Source organism: Manis javanica, chromosome 11, assembly GCF_040802235.1.
Source record: "Manis javanica isolate MJ-LG chromosome 11, MJ_LKY, whole genome shotgun sequence".
In the NCBI taxonomy this organism is placed as follows: domain Eukaryota; kingdom Metazoa; phylum Chordata; class Mammalia; order Pholidota; family Manidae; genus Manis; species Manis javanica.
The window spans coordinates 42,696,854-42,722,713 of NC_133166.1; the positions used below are offsets into that span (position 1 = coordinate 42,696,854).

The window sequence follows — 25,860 nt, forward strand, 5'->3', positions numbered from 1 at the left end:
TACAGATTACTGGCTTTGCTAATTCATCTGACTGATGTAGTCATCAAGTGCTATTTTCTTTAACCTTCCATATATAGTCAACTGTCATAAAAACTTTGGAAGCCAGTGGGGCATATTCATTTCTAGACTTCTTTTATTTGCAACTTAAGAAATTATACATCAAAACACCATAAGGTTTCAACATAAGTAGTAATAGCAACTTTGACATATTCTTCCACTTCATAAGTTTTTATTTTCAAGATTTTTTCCTTAGAGACACAAATATTTTAGAACATTTAATGCAATTCACTCTTTTCCTATAGAGAATGAAGTAAATAAAATGAAAAATAAGCACTGATGTCTTTGTTCTCATGTCTTCAAATCCAAACCAATGCTAACAGATTTTCAAAGAGTTTGGGAAATGTTAAGTTAGACAATGATAACTGGGAATTTTTCCTGAAGGATTTCTTATATCCATGGCATGATGGTGTAACATGTTAAGTTCTAGGATAATTTGCCAGGTAGCATTTCACAAAATTATTGAACCATGGGATTCTATTCTAACATCTCCAAGACTAGTTACTTTAAGGGAAAGAGTTTGTTAAAAGCAGTTTGTGAAGATTAGTTTCATCATAGCAGGCAAATGGGAGAAAGATATAGAATTTACAAGTCAAACAAAGTTCAAGGTGATAATATATTTAAAAGTTATACATAGGAAATTTATTATTATTATTATTATTATTATTATTATTATTATTATTATTATTTACCATCTGTTAGGTAGAAAGACAGAAATGAGCAGGATGAAAAGTAGAAAGGGTCCCCTAAAAATGACTCAGGGAGTTCATCAAATAGAATGAGAAAACCAGAAACGACTCAAAGAGTTAAGCAGATGAAGACACAGGGTCCAAGAGTGACTCAGGAAATGTCCAGGATCCCTCCAGATAAGGAATATCAGAGGCACAGGCACAGCACACCTCCTGTCCCCATTTCACCTAGACAGCTAGGTGAACAATCTAGAGAGCTGACAACTGTCTATGATGGACCTCTCTGCCCTGTCAAAAACCACATAAAAGAAGCCTCAGAATGAGCATCCACGCCTGCCTGTCTTATCTTAGGCAAGCCTGCTCTGCTACTCTATGCACAGTATATTAAAGCTTACTTTGCTTTCTTGACTTTGGTCTCTTGTCTCGCTATATCTGACTTCCCTATGACACCGAGCCAAGTCCTTTCCTTCCCAACACATCTAGGACACTCTAAGCAGTCATTCAATCTGAATGGAGGTATATCTCATACAGACCAGGAGCAAAGACTGACTCCAATATTACTATCTATTTTTATACCGTAAGTTATTTTTTCCTTGTTTCATCATTTCATTTTCTTAATAATATATATTTGTTGAAATTACCTTGGTATAATAATGACAAATTGACATTACTATCAATGACTTAAACAACTGATAAGCACAGACTTGGGTAGACAATGAATACATAGCAGAGTTCCAGAAAAACAAACTGACTCACACAGGGATGTAATTTCAATCTCCATGAATGCAAAATAGAAAGCTAAAATCAAAGAAGCTTACTGCATATGTCCAGCTATTGACTCACTGCATAACCTTGGACAAATTTTTTAGCTTTGAAGTCTTAACTTCCTTCTCTACAAAACAAGTTTAGCTGTAAAATCCCTGCTAGTAACTGAATTCTACCATTCTGCAGTTTTATTCAAATAGGTCTCTTTTTTCACTTTCATTTTACTTCATCCCTCTCTCCCTTTTTTTCTCTTTTTTCCCATGAAGTTTAATTATTTCTTCCTTCATGAAGAACACAGAGGCAGAAAAAACAAATACATATATTTCACAATAATATACATGTGTAATTTTAAGCAGACTGTCCAATTATGGGAAAGTTTTCAGCTATAATAAATTTAAAAGTAGATTTTATTCTCAAATAAAAAAAGATAGGGTAAAAATTGATTTTTCTTTGAGTGTATGAATTATTTTATCATAAGTTAATAGAATAGGTTATTAATGATTGAAAATCAAGGGAACCTAGAATTCTTTCACTCCTGCCTCAGTATTTAATTGGATAGGAAAAATAGGATGGATAGATTAGGGTAGATATACATATGCAAGTTTTAAAATATGAATGCACTTGCATGTGGTTTCACTAGTGGGCAGTTTAAAATCAGAGATCATTAAAAAATACAGAAAGCGCCTTCTTATCCTTTTCCTTTTTCCTTCAGTTTTTGGACTTTGATTAAATCTGGCTAATGAAACTTGCTTAATCACATTTAGTATCACAAAAGAGGATGTCCAGGAGAAACACCGTTAGGATTTGCTCTTCAGTAAAAATGAGCCCCAGAGATTATGCTTCCATCTATTATTCATTCTCAGCCTTTATGCAAGGACATTTGCATTAGAGTTAGCTTCTTATTTATTGTATTCATATCTGCAAATGCTAATTATGCTTTTTATTTTCAACAGTTAGTGGCTGTAGAAATTATTATAAATTCAGTTAGAATACTCACAAGGAGAACTAGAAATATACCTATGTGTGCATGTGTTTGTGCCTGTAGTTGTGTGTTTAATACACAAGTTCATTCATTTAAATACCTAATTGTACATTGCTGAAATTATGTCTGCTCCAGCTTTCTTTTAATTTGAAAGTCTAAAGTCATTCAATCAGTATTAAATGAACCAAATCCTATGTTTCATCCTACCCGCATTATAAGATTTTATGCTGAAATTGATTACTTGCATCTTTTTTTTTCCTCACTTGAGAGCAATAAATATGTGTTTTCACATTTGCCATGGATAAAAATCTTCAATAATTATTGCTGAATGAATAATAACAAAAAAATCATTTAGAATGTGATGTGACATAAATATTCTAAATATTAAAGAGGAAGGAATTTGAATAATATAACTATTGAAATTTGAAATTACTGTAGTTTGGGATCATGTTTTCTTTATTTTAGAAGATATTAAAAAAAATCCACAAATTATATAAGAAAAGGGCAAACAACAAAACTGTTTACCTTTTTACCTTTTACTGTTACCATTAAGAAAAACTATTTAATGATCATCAAGCTAATATTTTTATTCACAATGTATTGTTCTAGAAATCACAAAATGTTTGCACATTCTTCTTTCTTTACTTTTTATCCAACTCCATAGATGCTTGTCAGTCATTCAACAAGCATTTACTGAAGACCTACCATATGACAGGCAATATAAATAGAAACATAAAGTGTAGTATACTCTCTCAAGAATAAATATTTTTTCTAATGAAAAGACTTAAATGTATAGACAGTCATAAAGAAAAATACATATTAGGACAATTTCAGAGCAGATCCTGTAAACAAAAAAGTCTTTGAAGTATTTCATAAGTAAAATATAAGTGAGCTGTGTTTACCTGAAATCATAATTAGTAATGCTAATTTAGCCCCTTTACTCCATATGCTACACTAATAATCACCTTATTTCCCAGAAAAATAAGGCCCAATAGTGGGGAATACTGGATGTGGTAGAGGAGAATTAGCATATTTCTTCTCCACATGCATATATAGGCAAATATCTGGAATAGCTGATAAAATATACATTGATAGAAAAAATACCTAATTGAAATTGCTGTGTGAAGATAGTCATACTATAGCTTCATAGTAGAGTCAAGTGATGAAATTTCTAAGCCTATATTCACAGGCTCTATAACTTTCATCTTCTAAGGATCTTTCTACTAAGCTTCTCCTCTCTAGTTAAACTTTAATTTGAATTGAACTTTCTAACCTCATTCACTCTTAGCTAAATTTCCCCATCCACACCCTTGCCTGGTTAACTTTCCAAAACACAGATCCGATCATCTTGTTGCTCTGCGCACATCCCTGCACTCTTGCTGCCTTGCTGCCTAGGGAGTTCACCCAAGCATCTTAGCAAAGTACACAAGGCCCTTCACAGTCCAGAGTCCCAGTTAATCTTTGGGTCTTTCTCTCTGTATGGTATGTGAGCACAGGAGAATAAAGAATATGTAGAGGAAGTGGTGTTGCCTTAATATTTAAAAGAACACAGAAGACACATCTGGGGAAGGAAAATGGAGTTTGAAGTGTAGGATCTGAAGAATCAAAAGTTAGCATAAGTACAGCCATCTTAAGGCCTAAATACCACCCCCTAACCCAAAAGAAGGAAAATCATTAGAATCTTGAAAAACAAGTTAGTTAGCCTGTGTCAATTGTAGTGACCTTTAGTTAGCCAACCGTAAATCAGTTAATCATACATGCCTAGCTTATCTTGCTAGAACCACCCTAGACATTCCGAAGGTGATCTCATCTAACCAGACCCCAGGATGTGGCGCCAGCAAAAGATTTGTAATTATGGAAAATTTTACCCCTTTTGAAAATGCTATAAAACCTTCTGGCTTTGTGTGCTCTGGGTCCTCGTTGAGACCCGCTGCGACGGGCTGACTTGGACCCCAACTAGTTGGCTTCCAAATAAATTCCTCTTGCTTGTTGCATCAAGAAACGTCTCTGGTGAGTGATTTGGGGCGGCGCCTTCCTCAGGGGAATCCAACAGAAGAGTACCCTCCAGGTAGTGGGCATAGCACATAAAAAGGCAGAGCCTCAAAGAAAAAAATGAGGTGACCTAATCATGGCCATATTAAAAGTCAAATGTGCAGAAATGATCGCAGATGATATGGGTACGGGCTCAGCTCTGCATTTCCAATGGTTACTCAGGCTCCAGTTTCACAGGTACTTTTGCATGTGTGTAAAGACAACAATTTTTCTTTCATCCTACCACTGTACTCTTCAAGATTATTTATTTTACCCTACATTCACATTTTTGAATTTTTTGCCTAAAACCATACCTCCTCCATTAGACTGAGATCTTGGAGGAAAGGATCCTGGTTAATTTCACTTTCTATCTCTGGTACCATTGTAATGCTTGCTAATAGTAAAAATTCCATAAAAATTTGCAATATATATAGTAGACATGTATTATACATTGTGAGGAAGTGAAAAAAAAACATTTTAAAGTCTTTCCATCTTAAATCTAACCTCATCAGCAGTTGTTTTTATCTGTTGTGCATTTTTCTTTGTTATTACTTATTTCTATACACCGTATGCACATATATGGACCTACAGACATATTTCATTTTAATGTAGAAAAATTCTTGCTATGGATTTTTTTAAATGCCATTTAAATACCACCCAAAAAATCTTAGAAAACCATGGTATGTATATTTTGTATGTATTTTAACACTTCTCTATTAAACTGCTTTTCTCTAGAAACATGTTTTCATGTTCCTTAAAAATATTACAAATAGAAATATTACACCCTATGATGAGTTGCATTGCCAGTTACAAACTGCACATTATTCCAAGGCGAGCTAAATTTTCAGGGAATTCCATAAATGAAACCAGGTATATGAAATAGTCTGTTTTTATGTGGAATATATTTGATTACATATTGAGGCTCAAGAGAAAGAGCACTATAAAAAAAAGTTTAATTTACAGTTTAAATCCTTTGTGGTTGATATATGCACAGACATTTGCCACATAGATTCCTTTTAGTTATTATGTAGAAAGAGAAGCATTCAATGCCAGTTTCCTTATTTTCCTCACACTCAGTTAAAGAACAATAATAACCTTGTTAAAACAAGATCTGAATGGAGTGGAAAAGCTATTAAGAAATGTACCACATGTTAGGAATCAAAAAGAGAGTTATGATTCCCACTGACTTTTATAATCTGGTAATTGACTTTTCCTTTTTTTAAAATCTTCAGCCACAATGTGATGACAACCTACCCCTTCAGGTCTATTTTTCACTTCACTTAACAAAGCAGCACCTACCTTCACACATTCATTCTCCTTCTAACTAATTACAACTCATATTTCCCGTCGAGGGACAGCTTAGTCAGGAGCTATTCTTCCCATTACTGTCCTCGTTGCCTTACGTTCATGTTTATCCTTTTGCTTCTGCCCACCTGTCAGGAAGGTTTGGAGTGGGTTCACTTCCCTTCCTTCCACATCACTAAGAATTCAGTTACCCATTTTATGGATCAATGTAGCCATACACATCTGCATATTCCCACATGTACACACAAACAAAAGATAAAAAGTGTTCTGAAAGTGAATGGTGATAATGGTTGTGGATCATTTTAATATGTTTAATATCACTGAACTCTACAATTAAAAATGCTTAAGAAGTAAATTTAATGTGATGTGTATACTACAATAAAAAAATAAAAGTAAATAAACAAATAAATCAATACAAAAAACTCACAGCAACAAAGCAACAACAAAAACGTGTGTGCAAAAGATCAACTAGAGCACCATGAAATAAAAGCTTTACTAAGAATGTCAGCCAGGAGAATTCAAAAGAGTGTCTGTCTTTAGCAAGAAGGGCAAAATTTGTATAGAGCATTGGCAAGTGGGTCCAAGCCCAGCTGGTTTGGGGAATAATTGGTCAAAATAATTTCTCAGAAGTTTTGAGAAGAGAGAGGTTTACTAGTGTTTATTGGCGGATCTCTGTTAAGAAGGGTAGGTAAGGCAGAGGTGAGAATAAAATGCATGAATGGTGGCGAGGAAGATTTGTAGTGGCCGAAGTCATGCAAGGGTCACAGTGGAAAAATTTTAATATCTCAGAATTTCAGACAGTCTCCATTCTGGTCTGTAGGGAGGCTGAGTCTCACAATTTAAATGGTTTTTGGTTTGCTCAGCCAGTCCTCTAAATGAACACCACTCAGGTCACTGGAATTTCAGACTTGATGGTCCTGACTGCTGGGCACTCAACTCATTGAACACAAGTGTAGGTCTCTCTATAGGTATCCCTACATTACAGATTACGGTGACATTGATTACAGCGGTATCAGTAAGTATTAACATTTATTGGGGGACTTCTCTGAGCACAATGTAGACAATTCATTAGGGTCCTTCAGAGGAACAGAACTAATACCATATGCATATATGACGAAGAGGTTTATTATACGGTATTGGCTCATGTGATTGTGGAGGCTGAGAAGCCACAGTATCTCTCCTCTGAAAGAGGAAATCCAGTGAGCCAATGATGTAGTTATACAGCCTGAGAGCTGGAGAGCCAATGAGACAGATACTAGAAGGTTTGAAAACTAAGGACACAAAGCATAGGAGAAGATTGCTGTCCCAGCTCATGGTCAGACTGAATCAATTCAGCATTCCTCCACTTCTCTGTTTTATTCAGTCTCAACAGACTAAGTGATCCATCTGCTCTACTCAGTCTTAATCTCTTCTGGAAACACCCTCCTAGACACACCCAGAAAAAATGTTTAACCAGTTATGTTTGACATCCCATGGCTCAGTCAAGTTGACCCAGAATATTACTACCACACATACATGCCCTCAAATTTTAAAATAACCCGAAGGATGAATATTATTATGTTCTATTTATGTAATAGGAAACAAATCTCAACAAGGCCAAGTAACTTATACAAAAAGTACAAAGTTAACTAATGCCAGAGGCAAGATTTGAACTCAGGCATGACAGATCATAGATTCTGTGTTCATTATTCTCTAATAGATTTAAGGGAAGAAATTAAAACTGAGGTCTCTCAGTTACTGAACAATCCCTTCTCCAGTCCCTTGATTAGCCACCACAAATATCAGGTTCTTGTATATTTGCTTACTGTGTTTAAGTCAAAATAAAAATGCACATGATTAAAAAAGCATTAATACTTTATAATAAATAATACCATGCCTTTCAATCTTCACTGCTAGTATCATTAATCATGCTTTCCATAGTTACCATTTTTACTCCTCTGCTTCTTTTGGTAGTTAACTCATTATCTCTAAATAATATGCTCATGCAATGATTTCTCAAGTTGATATTGCTTAGAAATTGCTTCTTGTCCCATTCCAAAACTTTTATTAACAATACTGTATTATATATTTGAAAATTGCTATTGTATATATGAAAGTTTTCACCACAAAATAAATTGTTATTATATGAAGTGATGAATGTGTTAACTAACCTTAATATGCTAATCATGTTACAATATATGCATATATCAAATCACCACACTGTATATATTAAAATTATACGATGTTGTATGTCAACTGTATCTCAATAAATCTGTAAAAAATAGAAAAATGGAATAGCAATTCTAACAAAAAAATGATATATAGATTAAGTGAGACTGAGTCCTTGATTTATCTCTTGATCCATTACAGCATCTGAAATTTGGGCAAGGGCTATTCTTATTGGGATAGGCAAGGAAATACTGTTGATGATGATGTATACATAACAATGTATACATTAGTAAGTGTTTCTCCAGATGTGAGATTAATACCTTGTGGAAAATTAACTGTAAAGGGCCTCAGAAGGCTAAAATTAATCCCAACAGGGGGCTGGGTATGGTACAACTACATTTAGTCTCATAAAAAATAACAGATCAATTTTGTGATAATCTTAGTTCAATCCACACTATAACTGTTAATTAATACAATGTTGGGTCAAATTATTAATTTGATCGGTTTGACCAAAACCTATAATAGTACTAACATTGATGATCAGGGATTTTAGGAAATTGATTTAAAACAAATATTTGTAAAGAATTACACACCAGGACTCATGCAAGAATACACAATAATCAGAAATGTTAAATCATCCACTTATATCTGAAGTGTGTCATCTAACTAACAATTTGGTTCTTTCACTGACGATAACACTCCTACTTTTACCATAAGCAATCATTTAGTTTTCTATTCTTGCTCAGCAATGCAAACACACAAAATGGAATTAAACAATCTGACTTTTGTTAAGATGGGTTTTTGTTTCAAACTCATGGGTCTTCAAAACAAAGGCTTTTCTTTATTCATGAAGCAACATATGCAAATACAACCTGTATTTTAGCAAGGAATAAACTTTCCTTCCCACAGATATATCTGGGATCGTAGAATTTAAAAAATCTGTGGCAGCACCAATTTTATAAGGACTTGGTTTTCTCATAGAAAAGTTAAATCCAGAGAAATGTGCAGACGTTTGCTGCTGCTTATAATAGAAGCTAAATAAATTTTCATTTGTTGGTGATCTAGTTTAACAGCACACTAAATCTACATTGTCTTCACTGTTTTCTTTTTCTTTGAATTGCAAAGGAAACAGAAATAAACAGCAGGAGTACCATGTGATACCATGAAATATGTGATTGTAGAAAGTTAGCAAACTTGGTATCTAAACTTAGTGCTATTCTCATTGAATTTTCAATTCAGGATGATAAATCAAGAACCAGTTGATATACCAAGTAAATATTACAACATGTTTGGTACAACTTAATGACTTTAAATATAAGGACCCAGAGAAATAAAGGAATTTCACTCATCATTTAATACTTTTGTACTTTACCATGTTCACCATTTTTTTGCCTAATTAATACTTTTGGATATCTTATAGTCCTTACAATATAGCTTATCATATTCTTAAAACCTATTTTCAAGCTACTGAGATTGATCTTAATTGTACAATTTTCATTAACAGTGCTTCAGAGTTTTAGTAACAGAATGGGATCTTGAAACCTTATAAATTGCCCTTCATGAGAATAAAGTTATTAATTGCTTTTATTTCCAATGAAAACCAACCTGGGCAACTGAAGGAAGGTGAACATCATGTACCATGATATTCAGCTGAAAAAAAAGTACAGATATTGATAACAATGTATACATTAGTAAGTGTTTCTCCAGATGTGAGATTAATACCTTGTGGAAAATTAACTGTAAAGGGCCTCAGAAGGCTAAAATTAATCCCAACAGGGGGCTGGGTATGGTACAACTACATTTAGTCTCATAAAAAATACCACAATATGGACTCTAGTTGTGACTTCCAAAAGCACATGTAGAAGCTTTGATTGCTGGTTCCATGGTATTTTCAGCCTTATTACAAAAATTAGGTGGCTACTGGAATATTACAAATTATCACTGTGTGAAGCCCAGTAACAAACTATACATCTTATCCCTTTGTCATATTGTTTTTATGAGGACTGGTTATAACTAGCTCCATCTGCTTATACCAGACAGACTTAAAATCACTCATTGTCTACTCCTCAGTAAGTCACATAACTCCAGTAATTGTAGCTATCCTTATCTAAACACCGTAAAGCTATATAGGAGCCACTGCCCTAAAAATTGCACATGGTGTCACAACATCTATACTAGTTTGCTTAGCAAATCCAACTGGAATGAATTCACAGCCAAATAAACTATAATCCTAGGCTGTAGGCTACAAATGGTCCTACCACTGATAGCTGTCCGATGACTCTTAGCAAGCCTCACCAATCTAGCTTCACAACCTACTATCAACCTAATAGGAGAAATATTCATAGTCATAGCATCATTCTCAAGATATGACATTACCATCATCTTATTGGGAGTAAATATTATTATTACCACCCTATACTCCCTTTACTTAATGAATCACAATACATAACTCCCTTTAATATATACAAAAGCAATATGAATTTCCATTAATGTACAAACTACCATTTCATATACTTTTATCACCAGTCTGTTCCCCACACTATTTTTCTACTCAGGCCAAGAACAGTTGTCTCCAACTGACACTGAATAACCATCCAAACCTTAAAACCATCACTTAGCTTCACACTGGACTATGTTTTAATTATGTTCATCCTAGCAGCAAATTTCTTCCCATGTTCAATCATAGCATTCTCAATATAACACATACAAGCAGACCCCTATATTAATCAATTCTCTAAATACCTGCTCATATTTCAGATTAAAATATTGATTTTAGTAACTCCACCTATTTATCTGCCGAATAGGAATTATGTCCTTTTTACTAACTGGATGATGGCACAGACAGACTCACACACCGTAGTTCTACAAGTAATTCTATAGAACCACATCTGAAGACACTGGATTCATTGCATCAATAGCATGATTCTTACTCAAATTCAGGAGATATCCAATGAATTTTCATGCTCAATGCTGAAAACAACATCTCCTTAAAACATCGACTTCCCCTTAATGGACTTCTTGCTGCCACTGTAAGTTCACCAAAATGATATCCAAAAAATTGTTGCCTTCCTTCTCCACTTCAAGCAGCCAAGTCTAGTAATAGTTGCTATGGTGTTAATCAACCACACCCAGCATTCTTGCATGTCTGAACACAGGTCTTCTTCAAGCCATCATGGTTATATGTTCCAGATCAATTATTCACAACCTAAATCATGAAACAAGACACTGAAAAAAACAGGAGTTCTAGTCAAAGCGTTACCCTTCAGCAGCACTTCTCTTATTATTGGAAGTCTACCACTAACAGGAATATCCTCACATGTTTATACACTGAAGAACTAGTCATCAAAACTGCTAATACATCATATACCAATACCAATGCTGAGCTCTACAAATTACTCTGTATCCACACCCCTAAAGGCCCTCAAATTCTCTTCTTTGGGCTTCTAAGGAAAGCCTCATTTCTTCAGCCTATTTCTATTAATAAAAATAATCCATTCCTGAAAACTCTGTTAAATGTCTCCTGTTAAGAAGTATCTTTTACAGGTTTTAAATTCCCAATTATTTTGCCCCAATGATGATTCTACAAATAACTATACCATGCCATAAAAATATCAGCCCTCAGCATCACTCTAATACCAAAACCAGGCAAAGACACCACAAAAAAAGAAAATTACAGACCAATATCCCTGAGGAACATAGATGCAGAAATACTCAACAAAATATTAGGTAATGGAATTCAAAAATACATCAAGAGGATCATACACCATGATCAAGTGAGTTTCATCTCAGAGATGCAAGGATGGTACAACATTTGAAAATTCATCAACATCATCCACCACATCAGCAAAAAGAAGGATAAACACCACATGATCATCTCCATAGATGCCTAAAAAGCATTTGACAAATTCAACATCCATTCATGATAAAAACTCTCAACAAAATGGGTATAGAGGGCAAGTACCTCAACATAATACAGGCCATATATGACAAACCCATAGCCAACATCATACTTAACAGCGAGAAGCTGACAGCTTTTCACCTAAGATTGGGAACAAAACAAGGATGCCCACTCTCCCCACTGTTATTCAACATAGTACTGGAGGTCCTGGCCATGGCAATCAGACAACACAAAGAAATAAAACACATCCAGATTGGTAAGGATGAAGTCAAACAGTCACTGTTTGCAGATGACATATTATACATAAAAAACCCTAAAGAATCCACTCCAAAACTACTAGATCTAATATATGAATTCAGCAATGTTGCAGGATGCAAAATGAATATACAGAAATCTGTGGCTTTCCTATACACTAATGATGAACTAGCAGAAAGAGAAATCAGGAAAACAATTGCATTCACAATTGCATCAAAAATAATAAAATACCTGGGAATAAACCTAACCAAGGAAATGAAAGACACTCTGAAAACTACAAGACACTCCTAAGAGAAAATAAAGATGACACTAACAAATGGAAACTCATCCCATGCTCTTGGGTAGGAAGAATTAATATTGTCAAAATGGCCATCCTGCCTAAAGCAATCTACAGATTCAATGCAATCCCTATAAAAATACTAATGGCATTCTTCAACAACTGGAACAAATAGTTCTAAAATTCATACAGAACCACAGAAGACCATGAATAACCAAAGCAATCCTGAGAAGGAAGAATAAAGCAGGGGGGATCTTGCTTCCCAAGTTCAAGCTCTACTACAAAAACACAGTAATCAAGACACTTTGGTGCTGGCACAAGAACACACCCAAAGACCAGTGGAACAGAATAGAGAGTCTAGATATTTACCCAAACATATGTGGTCAATTAATATATGATAAAGAGTCATGGATATACAATGGTGAAATGACAGCCTCTTCAACAGCTGGTGTTGGCAAAACTGGACAACTACATGTAAGAGAATGAAACTGGATAATTGTCTAACTCCATACACAAAAGTAAACTTCAGATGGATCAAAGACCTGAATGTAAGTCATGAAACCATAAAATCTTAGAAAAAAACATAGGCAGAAATGTGGGATTCACATATAAATCAAGTATAAAAATCAAAAGAATAATCATATCTGACTTGATTGTTTATAGTTCATGATGGGTGATCAAAACTGAAAGTTTCTGTGATATGACTGCCCTTGCACTGTTCACCATGTAAGAACTTATTCACTATGTAAGAACTTGTTCACCATGTAAGAACTTGTTCATTATGCTTCAGAAGATTGGAGACTGTTCAGAGTTAGGCTTGGAGTTGATTAGTGATTGTGCATTGAGTCCCCTATACAGAATTTTATTGTTGTTAACAACCATTTGATATGAGAGATAATAAATATGAGAGATGCCCTCTCAAAAAAAAAAAAACATAAGTAAAAATCTCTTGCACATAAACATGAGCAACTTCTTCATTAACATATCTCCCCGGGCAAGGTAAACAAAAGCAAAAATGAACAAGTGGAACTATATCAAGCTGAAAAGCTTCTGTACAGCAAATGGCACCATCAACAGGACAAAAAAGCATCCTACAGTATGGGAGAATATATTCACAAATGATAGATCTGATAAAGGCTTGACATCCAAAATATATAAAGAGCTCATGCATCTCAACAGACAAAAAGCAAATAATCCAATTAAAAAATGGGCAGAGGATCTGAACAGACACTTCTGCAAAGAAGAAATTCAGATGGTCAACAGGCACATGAAAAGATACTCCACATTGCTAATTATCAGAGAAATGCAAATTAAAACCACAAGAGATATCACTTCCCACAAGTTAGGATGGCCAACATTCAAAAGACAAACAACAAATGTTGGCAAGTATGTGGAGAAAGGGGAAACCTCCTACACTGCTAGTGGAAATGTACACTAGTTTAACCATTGTGGAAAGCAGTATGGAGGTTCCTCAAAAAACTCAAAATAGAAATACCATTTGACCCAGGAATTCCACTCCTAGTAATTTACTCTAGGAATGCAGGAGCCCAGTTTGAAAAAGAAATGTGCACCCCTATGTTTATCGCAGCACTATTTACAATAGCCAAGAAATGGAAACAACTTAAGTGTACATCAGTAGATGAGTTGATAAAGAAGATGTGGTACATATACACAATGGAATATTATTCAGCCATAAGAAGAAAACAAATCCTACTATTTGCAACAACATGGATGGAGCTAGAGGGTATTATGCTCAGTGAAATAAGCCAGGAGGAGAAAGACAAGTACCAATGATTTCACTCATCTGTGGAGTATAAGAACAAAGAAAAAACTGAAGGAACAAAACATCAGAAGACTCACAGAATCCAAGAATGGACTAACAGTTACCAAAGTGAAATGGACTGGGGAGGATGGTTGGGAAGGGAGGGATAAGGGGGAAAGGGGGCATTACCATTAGCACATATAATGTAGGGTGGGCACAAGGATGGCAGTACAACACAGAGAAGACAAGTAGTGATTCTGTAGCATCTTACTGTGCCTATGGACAGTGACTGCAATGGGATATGTGTTGGGGACTTGATAATGGGGGGAGTCTAGTAACCACAATGTTGCTCATATAATTGTACATTAATGAATCCAAAAGAAAAAAAAAAGAAAAATCATACTTATTTGTCTAGTCCTAGGGTTCATGTTAGCACTGGAACTTAATACCATGGCACAAAATATACCATCCAATCTCCTTTCAGATACCCTTAAATTTACAAACCTTGGTTACTTTCTACCATGATGCACCGTATCTCACCATTTATCAGCCTTTTGGTAGAGAATCACTACTTTTAGACTTAATCTGATAGAAACCCAGCTACTAAAATCCATCTCCTACTTCCAAATAAAAACCTCAACATTAATCCTCAACCCAAGGGGCCTACTCAAACAAATATTTCCTGTCATTCCTAAACACACTGATGTTATATGTATCTCTGTTAATTTTTACTAGTAACCTCTATACCTCTATAATCACTATGACACCAATTAATAATGACCACCCAGGTACAATCACCAAGTCCCATATCTCATAACTATATAAAGCAGTAATCCCCATAGCCTCCTCACTAAAAATCCCAGAAACTCAGTGTCACAAATGACTCAATTAAACTTAGAAACTATCTCTACCTCATAATATTTTACACATAAATGCAACTGTAACTTCCATCAACAATCCAGCTAGAAATGTTCCCAAGACAGTCGCATTAAACACCCAAACTGCAGGGTATTGCTCAATAGCCAATGGCAACTGTACACCCCAAAACTACTAACGTTTCCCAAAAATAAATAGAAAACACCATTAGTCCCCAAAAGACCCACCAAAATTCATTACAATACCACAGCCACCTCCATCAATCATAATCAACCCAAGCTTACCATAAAATTGGTGAATGTTTTGAAGAAAAAGCCACAAAGCCAATCACAAAAATTGTACTTAAAATATACACAATATATGTCAATCATTATTCTCACATGGAATTTAACAATAACCAATGACATGAAAAATCTTTGCTGTGATTCAACTATACGGACTTAATAAGCAACATCCAAAAATCCAACCTACTTATCAAAATCATCAATAACTCATTTTTTGATCTGAGATAATTATTTCATCAAGATGAGATTTGGCTCACTCCTACTTGATCCTATAAATCCTAACAGGATTATTTTCAGACATACATTATACATCAGACCCAATAACTGCATTCCCATCAATAACACATGTCTGCTGATTTGTAAATGATGGTAGAATTATTAGATACATACATGCTAACAAAGCAACTATATTCTTCAACTGCCTATTCATCCATATTAGACAAGGCCTATGTTATGGGTCTCACACTTATCTAGAAACGTGAAATATTGAAACTATTTTACTATTCACAGGAATAGCCACAGTCTTCATAGGTTACTACCATGGGGACAAACATCCTTCTGAGGATTAACAGTAATCGCCAATTGACTTTCAGCCACCTTCTACATTGGATTAATCCAGTTCAATGAATCTGAAGTGACTTCTCTATCAATAAAGCTACCCTCACTCGATTCTTTGCCTTGTACTTCATCCTTCCGTTCGTCATTTCAGACTAATTGTCTGCCTACTTCCTAATCCTAATACCCCTAGCTCTAGTTTTATTTTCACTGGATCTCTTAGGAGAGCCAGACAACTACTTGCCAGCTAACTCTCTTAACACATCCCTGCATATCAAACTAGAGTAGTATTTCTTATTTGCCTATGCAATCCTATGCTAAAACCCCATTAAGCTTGGAGGATACCAGCCTTCGTCTTTTCCATTCTAATTTTATCAGTCGTTTCCATATTACATACTTCAAAACAATAAAGTATGATGTCGTGACTTCTTAGTCAATGCTTATTCTGATTATTAGCAGCAGATTTACACTAACATGAGTTGGAGAACAGCCTGTTGAGCACCCATTTATCATCACTGGCCAACTAGCATCAATCCTATAGTAATAATCATGCCAACTGCAAGCATCATTGAAAACAACCTTGTAAAATGAAGAATCTTTGTAGTATATTTATTACTCTGGTCTTGTAAACCAGAAAAGAAGAATACTTCTCCCCAAGACTCAAGGAAGGAACAAGAGTTCCACCACCAGCACCCAGAGCTGAAAATGCATTTATGCTATTCCTTGTTTTACTGTGTTTCTTGCAGAATGAACAATTTAATGTAACACATCAGCATTAAAAATGGTCGTTAACATTTTTATGATACTATGTAATTCTCACACTATGTGCTTGAGCACATACACTAGTAAGTGAAAAGTCAAACACACATAATACATGTGCAACACAACAATTTGCCTGGTTAGGGCCCCAAACTATTTTCAGCTCCATATTATTTTCAGATGTAAATGTTAAATGGTTATTGAATAGGCATAGTCTCAGTTTGGGCTCTGGGGTTGAGAGAGGAAAGGTGGGAACCCATCCTTGATCTTATTCCTTCCTAGAAACCACTGGAAGCTAATGCTGTGAAAATTGTTAAAAAGTTCAGCAGAGAGAGGCAGGGTTCCAGGTTTGGGAAAGGAAGCCAAGCCCCAGTTCCAGGGAGGAAAAGGAAGACAGGCCAGCCGAGCTCTTGGGAGGGGTCACAGTTGGTGGCTGGGCCCCAGTCATAGCCAGCCTCATCAGAGGATTCCACATCTCCGGCTTGTGTAAACTTTGTCATCAGAGCTTCCCACTCACATGTCCAGGCGATCAGGTAATGGAATAGAGGCTGTGGGTGGGAAGGACATAAATTTATCTACCATTAATTAAGTCTAACTTTGTGCTGGGTACAGTGTGAGTGGACAGAAATGACTAAGATTAATGTAACAAAACACTAGCAATGAAGCACTGAAACTCATTGGCCTAATTCAATATTGCTCAATTCTCTCATTTCTCACATCTGTCATCTCTGAATTTCTAGTTAGTATTAGTTTGTTTTTAACAAAATTCTAACTGCTTCAATTTGTATTCTAAAGATTACTGCTTTAGTGCCCTGAGAAACTGAGCTATATAATGCCAATTTGTTTGTCTCCACAGGGTTCAGTTTTTCTTTAATTAAATAACTAAAGGAAATTCCAATAAAATCTATATAAAATGACTGACCATGTTTGCTAATATTTTCCTTGTGTGAACTGAACTTAATCAGCAAATCTAGGGAAAATTTTTAGTTCATAATTTGGACAATTTTGCAGTGTATAATCATTTTCATTTAATAAAGGTCACAAAAATTCTCAACTTTAGTGACATTCATTGCATTGTATAATTAGGCCAAATCACTTATTTGCATGAGATAAAAATTTCCTCTACTAAGAACTCATTTGAATTCTCACATAATGAAGACAATGGCTTAATCATGTTAATGACAAAACCAGCTCAGTTCCTTGATAAAATCATAGGTTTAATATCCTGGAATAATATTATCCACTTAGATAATATTTCAGAGTTTCATTTTGTTTAGTTTTAATTACACACAATGTCCTTTAAAATGAAAGATATCTAAAGTGTAGACATTTGTGTATATACAAGGAGATATACAAAGAGACTCTAAAACAAACAGTTTGAGAGAAAGAAAACCTTTGAAATCATTTTTCTTTAGTGGCTTAGAATCTTTCATAGATTCTGGGGACCCTGTAAACCAACCTGGACCTCTTGTACATATTTGGAGTTAATGTGATCACTGTAGCATTTTTCTTCCTCAGTATTTTTGTTTACTTTGATTCTGAAACTACGTATGTAACAGTTTCTGGGCTCACAACAAATAACTAAATTAAATCTGATATTCTTTTACTATTGAGAGGAAAAACTTTTCTGCTATCTCATTCCCTTTACTCTAACATAAATTAAATGATCTACTGAGGAAGTCTCAGGACCTAGTATGATACTGAAGACAGAAATTTGTAAATTTAAGAAACAGCAACAGCCGTCTTGCATCTTTGAAGTTTAATTTTGTAGTATTTTGTGTTTAAGATGTCTTTCATTTACATTTTAATTTCTTCATTTCAATTAAGTAAGGCTTTGAGAAGGCACAATGATTCCTTTCTGCTTTTATTTGTACATTTAAAATTTTATAGTCTCTCCCTTTTATTATCACTGAAATGAGCTAATTTTCATCATCATTTAACAAAACCATTTTCTTGTCTTCGTAGAATCCAAACATGTGAGATTAAGTTAGTTTTGAAGTCTATAAATAGACTTAAGTGGTTTTAATTATATAAACATGTAAAAACACACACTAAGTATATTTCCCTGAAGCTAACCAAGTTTTATTCAAAACTTTACCAAAGCAACAAATAAAAAAAGGAATTTCATTCAGCATTTATTTTTTGTAGCTATATACTTTAAAGATGCACCAATTCACTACCAAAGAACATATTTCAACTTTGTATTTTTAATTGATATGCTTCAGTTTCCCTTAAGTGATCTTTCTTGTAATATGTCAAATGCTAGCTCCTCTAAATACCACCAAAGTAATCTGCTAGTAAGTAAAACTCAATGTCATTTACAACAGTAAAGATTGGGGGTCACTTCTTATTTATTATTTTTATTTTTTTATAACTATAGTTGATATACAGTATTATATTGGTTTCAGGTATACAACACTGTGATTCAACAGTTACATACTTATTAAATCCTCATGCCAACCAGTGCAGTTCTTGTCAACATAGAAAGATGTTACATAACCATTGACTACATTCTCCCTGCTGCACTTCCATCCCCATGACCAACTTATACTGTAATTAAGATTTTTGTGCTCCTTTATCCCCCTCACTTACCTCAACCACTCACCCAAGCCTCTCCCCCATGGTAACTGCCAGTCATTTCTCAGTGTCTTTGAGTCTACTGCTATTTGTTCATTTTGTTTTGTTTTCTTTTAAGATTCCACATGTAACTGAAATCATATAGTATTTGTCTTTCTCCTCCTGATTCATTTCAGTTAGCAAAAGACCCTCTGGGTCCATCCATGTTGTCACAAATGGCAGTGTTTCTTTCTTTTTTATGGCTAAATAATATTCCATTATATATATGTACCACATCTTCTTTATCTATGTAGCAGGTATTTCATGCAGGGCTTGATTGCAATTGGTAAGTGCAAGGTGTTCTTTCATGTACAACAACAACAATAATAGTATTAAACACAGCAATAATAGTAGTATAACTTTGGGTTCCTCAACTTGATCCCAGTGTATGTAAATATGTGGGGGGGGGGGGCTTCCTACACATAACACCAAGTAATTTTCAAACACCAGCAGGGTCTCTGACAACTCAATGTAATTCTGATGTTATCTGCCTGGAGACAGCACCAGATTCCCCAAGTTAAAGGCTCTATCCTACAAGACTGACCTCCATTCCCCACTCCAGACACTGGTCACAAACTCCAGGCTGTTACCTGTGCCTCCGATCTACTAGCCACAGATTGAAAGTTCTAATGACCTCCCCAAAAGGTTTGATTAATTTACTAGAGCAACTCACAGAACTCAGGAAAACATTTAATGTTTACCAGATTAATAAAGGATTCTGTAAAGGATACAAGTTAACAGCCAGATGAAGAGAACATAGGGCAAAGTCCCAAATAAAGGAACTTCTCTCCTCATGGAACTTGGGGTCTGGCTCAGTGGCACGTTAAAGCTTTCTGGTTCCCCAAAAGTAGAAGCTCTCTACGACTGAGAAGCAGGATCCAAGAGAGTGATAAGCTCTTCTCAGGGGATTTTGTGAGGGCTTCATTGCATAGTCATGATTAACTAATCATGACTGATTAAAATTAATCATTCAACTGATTAGTTGTATCATGGCTGATTGAACCTCCAGCACACACCCGTGGGCAGGTCCAAAATTTTCTTATCAACATGACAAGACACACATTTCACCTTTCAGACTCCGCAGTGTTTTCAGGAACTGTGGATGAAGACCAAATATGCCTGGGAAATATATATTGTATTTGGTCATATTAATGACCAAATATGTATTTCTTATGACTAATTATACTGCAGTAATGATGATGATATAATAACTTATAATTGGTAGACTCAGGGTGGTGAGGCTTTCTCTTATTTGATGCTACCTATTGAAAAGTTAGGCTATCTGATATTTGTTTAAATAGATTTCCCAAATGTCCTAAGAGAACAGTAAAGTAATTTTTATTGTTGATCTTCCCAGGCAAAGGGCAAGAGTTCCATAGAAAAGCAATGTTATGTGAATGTACATGCTGAATTATACAGGAGTAGATGGTTTAGGATCTCAGTCTACCTGCTCCCAACCCTCACATTCCTTCCATAATCATTCCTCATCCTGATCTAAAGAATAGATCATTAGTAGTGGTAATATGATCAAATCAGACCTTCACAGATATTTATCATGTGATACATATACATTTTACAGGGGTAGTTGTAAGGCCTCAGTTTGTTATGTTCTATTTGAAGATCATTTGTTGGATCATTTGATGGTGCAGCTGTGGAAGAGCAGAATTTAATAATCCAGAGATAACACATCTGAACATTGAAATGTAGACAAATAATAAAAGATTACAGAGTTTATTGTATGTTACTCAACCAAGAGCCAAGAATTCCCAGATTTAGCCACATAAATAGATCTCATTCCCATCTAAGGAGCCTATAGAAATAGATATGGGTGACTAGCCCAGTTTTCTAACATTATTGTTTGTTTGCTTCCCAAATATATTTAGTAATATTTCATAATGCTATTATTCAAGAACCCAGAAAGGTGTTGATGAATGTAGACACAGCCTTCTCTAGACTTTCCCTGAAGTAGCACATGATACCCTCAAAGGCTTTATTCTGAACCTGTCCAATTCATGACCCTATCTGTCAATAAGATGTAAGGCATTGGGGGCATTTTCTAACTCTAATGTTCTCTGAGTTGTTGCAAGTGAGATCTTTTCTATTACCTGGACTTTTTGTAAATCATGAAATTTAAGTGACTTGAGAAGAGACCAATTCAGAATTCCCCTTGAGTAGTTAGGTTTCCAGTTCCCAGCTGAGACTTGTTTTTCTCCTTGAATTAACTTTCCCAGTAATTTCTTTCATTCAAGAGGGAGATCTGATAAATCAAAAAGGACCCTGGGAGATGTCAGGGACTATCCTGAAGGCAGGTATAGGTTTACCAAGGTAATAAACCCCTCTACAATGTCCAGGTAATAACCAGTAGGCTTTTGAACCACAAATACAATACTAGTCATTGGACACCACCCAGTCATCCATTTTCAGCCAAAATATTCTTTTGGGTCATCCAATAGTATATAACATTTTGGTGTTACTGATCCTTGAGATCTTCAATTGTGATTCAATTTATACAAGCATCAGTAAGCTGACATCTAAATTATCTAACATCCTCATGAAGAGGGGAGTCCTTAGAGATGTGAAGGAAGAAACCAGCAAAGAGTATTTAATCTAGTAATTTCATCTGCACTGAAAACCCCTCTCTATTAAATTAGTGGATGTGGTGTCACAAAGGACATAGGAATTTTCCTCTATTAAAACCTGAGGGTGACAGTTATGGCTGACACATGGGTACTGTCTGAAGATAATTAGAGCTCCTCTCCACTTGAGTAGTGACTTCAAGGGAGAGGTTTAAGAATGACATGGTTAAATTGGGTGTTTGATTCTCTCAGAACTATTGTCCTTTAGAAAACTTACTCAAATGTATCACATTAACATAATCAATACAGATATTTGACTTTAAAAATTTTCATAAAATGTGGTAAATCTTCAGATAGTATAAATGTGAAAGATTCCTCTTTTCTATGAGACTTTACTTTTTACTTTTTGATTTAGTCAAGCTAGTTCTGAATCCATTCTACAAGACCCATCTTTCCTATGATGATTCATTCAAAACAAATATAAAGTGGCAGACATCATTGAACTTACATGACTGATATTAAAAATACTTTTTTCTTTGGTTCTGTTTAAGCAAGATGCAGAAAGTTGATATATCAGAGAATTAAGTAAGCTACATTATGATCTTCTGTAATACTTTAAAAATAGCATTAACTCATAAGCTATAAGATATTCAAATTCCTACTAAATGGCAAAAGCATTTGAACCATACACTATAAATAAATTTTTGTGTTCACAGTTATTAGGGGTATGTAGTTCATAACACAAGTCCAACTTGTCTTGTTTTTATGCGAATACTACTTTTCCAAAATACCAAACTCTTTTACATTAAGCAAAATTGAATCTTGGGTGTATTTTTACATAATGAAAGAAATGATTCATGAGATTTATTTTGCCAGCAGTAAGAAAAGTAAAAAACACACCCAATGTGGTAGGCACACATTTTAGTATAGATTAACAAATTTTTCACCTTTATATTATCAAAAATTAACTAACCTTATAAATATAAATCAGGCTTGCCGTATAATGTATTTTTGAGCATATTTGATCCTTAGTGAACCTTAGCTTTTTTTTTTGTTCTTTGCTCTATCTGATCTTAAAACTCACTAAATCTCAATTTCCTCTCTAATTCTCAGCAAAAAAGTTAACAAACTGAAAAGTTAACAAACATAGGCATGTGAGATTTCTAACATAGGTGATGAATAAAATAATGATATAATTAGATTAATACATTTCTAAGAGTTATGTGGGAAATTTTGCTGATAAAAAAATTGCTATTTAGTTGGAGATTTACAAATGATTTGTCTAATGGCATGAAAAGGAAACAACTTTTGTAGATGTTGGGTATTTATTGTGGAGTGGATTTCTCTTGTGTTAGTAGTAGGGGGCCAAATATGACCTAAAGTAATGAGACAAAGATTATTTTGCAAGATACTGTGTTTAATGTGTTAGAGTCACTCACATTGTAGATTAAGAAGATATTCTCAAAAGCAATGTACTTAATGGGTGGAAATCAATTCAAAATGATTAATAGGATGGCATTAAAATAGAGTATCTTTAGGGGAAATATTATGGTTTGTTCTGTTTGCCAAAGGAAGAGAATGTTTAATTTGATTTATCAAAAATTTATGAGGTATAGTTATATCCATACTTTTGTTCCAGTGACTTTACCAATTTTGTTAACATGTGGAGGATTTGTAACAGAATATGCCTGAGACTGAATTGTATCTCCCCAAATTCATATATTGAAACCCTAACCCCCAATGTGATGACGTTTGGAGAAGGGGACTTTGGGAGGTAATTAGGTTTAGATGAGGTCATGAAGGTAGGGCCCTTATGATGGGATTAGTGCCCTTATGAGAAGAGACGTCAGACAGCCTGCCTCTGTGCCATGTGAGGACACAAGGAGAAGGCTGACACCTGCAAGCCAGAAAGAGAGCTTGCAACAGAACCTGACAATGGTGCCTCAATCTTGGACTTTCTGCTTCCAGAACTAAGCGGAAACAAATTTCTGTTTTTAAGCCACCAAACCCATAGCATTTTATTATGGCATCCTGAGCTGACGAATGTAGACTACCTGTGAAGAAAAAAGTGTTATCCCATTGAATTTTTTGGAAAACAAAGGCTTTTTCACTGAAGAGTTTCTGAATAGAAAGAATATTTCCAATAATCTAGAAGACACTACAATGGCAGGTTCTCCCAGGATAATCAGCACTGGTTTATTGTCATCTATCAGCTAATCTCTCCTGCAGGAAGTCATAGCATACTTTGTAGGGATAGACTATGGACTGTATCACAGATAGTGATCATATCAACTATAACACAGATATTTTTGTTGTGGTTCCCAACGAGTTTGTGAATAGTAGAAAATGCAAGTTAAATTTTTGCTGTTCCCAATTCATAATAATAATGGTGATGGTAATTTATTATTTACAGATGACTTTGTTCTAATATATATTACTAGAGTCTCACAACAATCTTCTGGGCTGGGTAAGGCAAGTATTATTTTTCCCATTTCATAGATGAGGAAACTAAGGGCTTTGGGATTTCAGAGGTTACCTCTATCACATCACTGTATAATAGATTGTGTTCCTTATGCATTTTAGTGTGTATAGTTGGTTTACTCAATTCCACTGGTCTATGGTCATGTTTTATTATCACAACAGATTTGGCATATTAGTTTTTAGTTTATCCCTACATATATTTTATCTTCTTTGTGGCTATTGTATATGTTATTTTCTCTCCTATTATACCCAATAGTAGACCAAATTGTTCTTGTTAGACTCTAAAGGTAATTGATCTCTGTATGCGAATTTACTATCACACAACCTTTCCAAATTACTTTGTGTTGATAAGTATTGAATTGTGCCAAAGGATTTTTCAGCATGTGTGGAAATAATGATATGATTTTTTGTGGGGGCCCGGCCTACGGCCGAGGCTGACCCCACTCTAGCTGGACAACGCCCTAAAGATGGCGCCTGCTTCCTGCTCACCACCCTTTTCCCTCTTCCCTGTTGGGGATTGGCCCAGCAGACTTCCATACCCGTGCACAGCTCGTGCTGCCCGCTTATAGTGGCGCGTGACACCTATCCACTTAAAGGTCACACATGATACTGTCCCGGATTTGTTGGGTGACTGAATATAAGGGAGCCCGCCGGGAGGGAAAAAAAAAAAAGCTTCCCGACAACTGCTGTAACCGCGCGAGAGATTAGACAATAAAGCCTAGAGAAGAATCAAGACCTTGGGCGTGTTGCTTCGGTCCCTGAAGGGTTGCGACAATTTTTATCTTCAGATCTAATAATATAGTGATTGAGGTTATAAGTTTCAAATATGAAACATTTTCATTCCTGAAATAAATACAGCTTGGCATTAGTATATTATCATTAATGTTGTTTTGATTTTAATTTGCTAAAATTTTATTTGACTTTTGTTCATTGATATTTATTAGTGATATTGTCTATAATTTTTTGCAGTACATTAAACACATGTAGGTATCGATGGTATACTTGTCTGCCAAAACAGAAATATTCCCCCATTGTATATATTCTGGAATAATTTTTGTAACTCTGGGATAATCTGATCTTTGAAGATTTGGTAGAATTTGCTTTTAAACCTTTGGGAATGGAAACTTGGGGGTCGTTTTTTGATAACATTGCCACTTCTGTAGATATCAACTTGCTTAGACTTTCTCTCTCTAATGGTTTAAATTAGATACTGGGTTTTAAAATATTATCTACTAGGAAAGTCTATTTCCTTTAAGTTTTTATGAAGGGTTATAAAATAGCTTCATAAATTTTAAAATTTCTTCATGTCAATGGTCATTTCCTCTTAAAATTTCTTGTATCATATATTTTTCCTTACTTTCCTTTTTCTTGATTGTTAGCTTGTAGTATCTTAATTTTGTTATATTTTCACAGAACATGTTTTCTTTTATTAATTAGGGATGCCCTCCTTTTGCATTCCTTTTAATGATCTGATGGAAATTTATGTTTTCTGCTCCAATCTCTCTTTTTCTTCTTCATGGAGCATCCCATCTACTTGATTTTTT

General features: G+C 34.9%; 1 pseudogene; it reads left to right on the top strand.

Moving 5' to 3' along the window:
- Window positions 1–4,621: 4,621 nt before the first annotated feature.
- On the top strand, window positions 4,622–16,475 carry LOC140844639 (cytochrome b-like; annotated as a pseudogene).
- Window positions 16,476–25,860: the final 9,385 nt, after the last annotated feature.